The sequence below is a fragment of the Gossypium hirsutum genome, chromosome D02 (genome assembly GCF_007990345.1).
Source record: "Gossypium hirsutum isolate 1008001.06 chromosome D02, Gossypium_hirsutum_v2.1, whole genome shotgun sequence".
Classification (NCBI taxonomy): Eukaryota; Viridiplantae; Streptophyta; class Magnoliopsida; order Malvales; family Malvaceae; genus Gossypium; species Gossypium hirsutum.
In genome coordinates this window covers 41,166,357-41,171,290 of record NC_053438.1, presented here as the reverse complement: position 1 = coordinate 41,171,290, position 4,934 = coordinate 41,166,357, and the positions used below count along the sequence as shown (strand labels likewise).

The window sequence follows — 4,934 nt, the reverse complement described above, 5'->3', positions numbered from 1 at the left end:
GTTGTATTTTCATATTACGATCCGACCACGTAATACTGCTTAGTATTAGTTTAAACATTAGAAAACCAATGAGTAACATTTGCTTCCATTTTGCTTTGCGTACAAAAACCATATGAGGACAATCATATAAAGTATATTAATGTAATAAATGAATTTGTTTTATTAACCAATATGTTTGAAAAAATTACAAGTTTACAAACAAATATACTACACTCAGTGCACCAAATCCAACATATATATGTCAAATCAAAGAGTAATCTAGAAGATCCTTTAACCAAAGGACTACCAAGAGATTTGGTAAGTAATGCTACAAGAGGAATGGGTTTATAACCCTTAATATTAGACACTAGTAATGGGAACCCAACTTTTAATTAGTAATCTTCAATTAAAAGTTAAAAGGGTAAAGACAAGTTATTGTATGTGTCTATGATGCACTAGTGAAACCCATTCTAGACAAATAATACTATAGTGACTACTGTGGTCCGTTATTTATAGGGGATGATTTAAATAATTTAATAAAGTTCATTGCTTATTATTTAACGTCCAAAGAAATTGGGACAATATATGAACTCTACCTACATAAAAATAAGAAGTGTTGCCGCTTCAATAAGAAGAATTAAGGAGTTCTTTTTGTAAATGTTTATTAGGAACAAGATAAGCACATGGTCATTTAGTACTAAAGGTAAACTTCCAACAAAATTATAAATGAGTATTGTGTGTGATATATCTTCAATTTTAATATATAAAGAGTTGTTGTTCAATTTGCGGACAACAACAACTTTATTAAAATTCTAAAATATATTTGCTAATTGATGACTCAAATCAAGAGATACCATTACTACAAAAAAAAAAGTGTCAGGAGCTTATATTGACAGACTGAATCTATCAATATAAATGGTGTACACTAACAAATGTAAACTCATCAGTAAATTTAATAACATTTACTGACGTATGAAAACACCCATCGCTATAGATATTGCTTATTCTGACGGAAGATAAAATACCACTGCTACAGAGAGTGGATGGTTATATTCGTCAATAAAAGCATGTGGCGAGAACTCTTTTTCCAACAAATTATTTGCTTTAAATTTTAAGAAGTTTAAAATTAAGTAGCTTTTTAGTTTTAAATATGCAAAAGGTTTTTATACTCCTTTAAAATTTAAAATTTAACTATTATACTTTTTTATGAGATATTGAGTCCTTATACTTCTTTTATTTAAAAATCTTAGTCACCCGTCTAGTTTTGCCGTTAATGGTTGTTATAAAAAAGGTGAAATACAGTTTTTAGCCTTCAACATTTATAGTTTTTTGTCAATTTGGTCCTTACCCTTTAAAAGTAAGTATTTTTAAAAAATTTATTTTTTCCATATTTTAAATTAAAACATAAAAAATTTAAAATATTTTTTAAAGAAATTAAAATTATGAAAAAAATAAAAAATAAATAAAAATAAAAATAAAATTCACTTTAAATATATAAAAAATTCCATCATTCAATGTTGTCTAAACTAGATCGGATCGATTGGATCATGAATCAATTGGGGCTATCGGTTTGGTGAAGGATACAAATCGATTGACCCACAACTTAATACAAACTTGTTGAATCAAGCTGAAAAATTGGTTGAATCTGTAGATGATTCAATTTTTATAATTTTCAATATTTTTAATTTTGATTTTTAATAATTTTATTTGTTTTAAATCGGTTAGAATGTTCGAACTATGAAGCAATTGGCCTGACTAGTTCGACCACTGGTCTAGTTCCAAAAACATTGCCAAACAATTTTTTAGCTTGATTAACCCATTCATATCGATTCGCTAATCAATATGGATCTTTTTTAAATAAAAAAAACATTATTTACTTTTAAAGGGTAAGGATCAAATTAATAAAAAAAAATATAAATGTTAAGAGCTAAAAATATTATTTCACCTTTTTTATATAAGCCACTAATGGAAAAATTAGATGGAGGTAACAATATTTTTAATTTAAAAAAAGTACATGGACTAAATATCTCAAAATTAAAGTATAGGGACTAAATTTTAAATTTCAAAGGAATATAGGGAACTTTAACAAATTTAATCCATTTTTGATGCCTCTTCTGATAAAAAGCCTTTGCCATACAAATTTCCAAATCCCAAATAAAACCCTCCCTCGTATGAAATTTCAAATTCCCTCTCACGCTCACCATTTTGTTCTCTCAAAATTTGAAACCCTGTTTCTAAAATTCCAATCATTCCTTTCGAAATATATTATTTTCCTTCATGGAATATGAGATGAACAGTGCGGCAGTGGCGTCGACGGTGTATGTGAGCATCTCTTCTCCAATGGCACCATTTCCACCCTTTCCGTAAGCTCTTCCATTAAAATTTTAATTGTCTATAGGAAATCTCAGTAATTCTTTTCTTTTGATGCAAAATTTATTTTAGCTTTTCATATTAATTTTGCTGAAATTTTGACTAATGTAGGAAAGTAAGTTTTATAAATAATATGCTTTACTAAAAATTTCTCAGCCTCTTCTTCGTACATTGTTAGGGGCTGCGTTGGGTTTTGGAGATTTAGGGGTTCGTATATGGGTTGTTGAGAATTATTTATGGCGCGTGTGAAAAAATTAGTCGAAATTGACAGGAATTGATTTGAAATTTGAGGGCAAAGATAGTAGTACTTTTATGGCTTTGGTCACTGTTGGTTAATATATTATTATTAGTAATAATGTTATAATTAATGCAATAATTTATATAACTTTTAATATTTTATAATAGGTAGGATTTAGTGTTATTGGGATTTCAATAATATGATGGTTGGTAGTGATAGAGCCTGCAGTTAGAATGCTCAATGCAGTGAGCACTTTCTTCATTTATCTATGTATTATTATAGTAATAATAACTTGATTGTAGTTGTATTGTTCCTAAAAAGGTTCTATTAACTTGGCTAATCCATAGGCTTCTGTTTTCATAGACATACACAATTCCCTGGTGATTTTCCCCTCTGTGAATTACAAGTCATTGATATTCGCTATGTTGCATTTGCATCAACTCTAGATTTTGGATTCTCTTGAAATGCAACTTTAGGTTTCAGTAATCCTTCTGATTGCATATTGGTTTTTGCTTCAGATATTGTGCACATCTTTTCGTACTTGTCTAGGGATCTGAACTTCGTTGAGCAACAAGTAGCATTGGTTGGAAAGAGTGAGTATAGTTGATTTCATGGGTAATGCTTTTTATATTTTCATTTTTCATTGATTTATCCACTTCTAAATTATTTGTCTAGTAAAGCTGATGTTAGAGCATTCTTGAACATTATCACTTATAGTTGATTTCATTGCTGGTGCGAAAGTCGACACAAGTGGCTAACCACAATACTAAACTAAAAATTTTCGTTGTTGCTATTATTATCAAAATACTACGACTAAACAAAAATGTCATCAAATTACGTCTAGTTTGATGCATTCCCACTTGGCATTGAATCACAATATAAGAAGTCGAATGCATATTTAGATATAAATAAAGTAACGAAGCTTCAAGGTCCTTTTAAGTATATTAGATATATCCCTTCAATGCAATGCATAAGCAAATGTTCCTCCTGTTGAGACCAAAGATTTCTGTTATATGCTTGGGGATTAACAAGCATTTAATTAATAACTTTTTCCCATCTAATAAACATCTGATTTAGATAAACTGATATACATCTTACTGCAGGGGTTATAACAACTTTCTATGAGAGAATTGAAGGACTTGAATCATTTGAAAGAAATCAAGTATTTTGTTTTTTTGGCTCAGGTGGTAGATGACAATTCAAGGGACGTGTTTTAATGATTAAGGTTCTAACAAAGACATATCTAGTTTTAAGAAACCCTTTTTTGTGTTTCTAACAAGGTTTGTTAACTTTGTAGTCAGGAAATTTTATAATGTTTTTATGTTAACTTCATTATACATTATGAATATAAAATATTTGTTTTCTTTCTTTATTTTTATATTTTATTAGAATTTTTTTATGGATTATAGTAATTTTAATATTTCATTATAAAAAAAATATAATTGCTAAAGAAAATTTGAAAAAAAAATCAAATAAAATAATTTTTCTAAAACAATTTGCAGAAAATGAATTTAATATTTTTATATTTTTTATTGATGATTAGCCTCTGTCGGTAAAGATATGCATAAAGGGTTGAGATTGGCACAATGTTTACTGACGGGTCATTCCGTAGGTATAAGGTAAAAGGAATATATCGACGGTTAATATCCATCAATATAAACTTCTTTTGATGGTTGTAATTTCGTCGGGCTAGCGTTTTTTACGGTCTGTGTAGGGTCTATGGTGCCATACCAACGAATTTTTGGGTTTTTAAAGACGGAATTATTGGCTGTCAACAAATGACATTGTTTTTTTGTAGTGCATCTTGTATGTATAATATTTATTTGTATAAAAGGTTATATTGATTTAAATCACTAACATTACAAATTAGTGAAGGATTGTTAGTAATTTGCAATCTTTTTAATTTATCTGAACCCCACATTGCTTAGAAAAGTTAAAAATAAATAGTATAAATTAAGTTATTTTTTTATTAACAAACAAAAAAATAAATAGTATAAAATAAATTATTCTTTATGAATAAACAAATAAATTAAGTGATAAACCCATTTGATTAAACCTATTTAGTGTTATCTAAAAAAGATGGGCACTTTTGATTAATATTTTATTTATATTTTTCAAAATATAATTTTACATTAGAATAGTTGTCATGTAATGTAGCAACACAACTTAAGCTAATAATAGTGTTATTAAAAAAAAAGATATCAATAAATGACACAATCTATGACAATAGTTAATTGCCTATTAGCAATAGCTATATGTAGCATTAGTTGTGACATGCAATGTAGCAACACAATTTAAGCCAATAATTATGTTATGAAAAGACATACAATATCATTAAATGACATAA

The 4,934-nt window shown here is 27.8% G+C and overlaps 1 long non-coding RNA gene across 1 annotated transcript; it reads left to right on the top strand.

The window, feature by feature from the left end:
• Nucleotides 1-2,129: 2,129 nt before the first annotated feature.
• LOC107908119 (uncharacterized) lies at nt 2,130-3,965 on the top strand. The gene is made up of 3 exons (XR_001686915.2): nt 2,130-2,342; nt 3,106-3,180; nt 3,691-3,965. It is a non-coding gene; the product is annotated as an uncharacterized lncRNA (long non-coding RNA).
• Nucleotides 3,966-4,934: the final 969 nt, after the last annotated feature.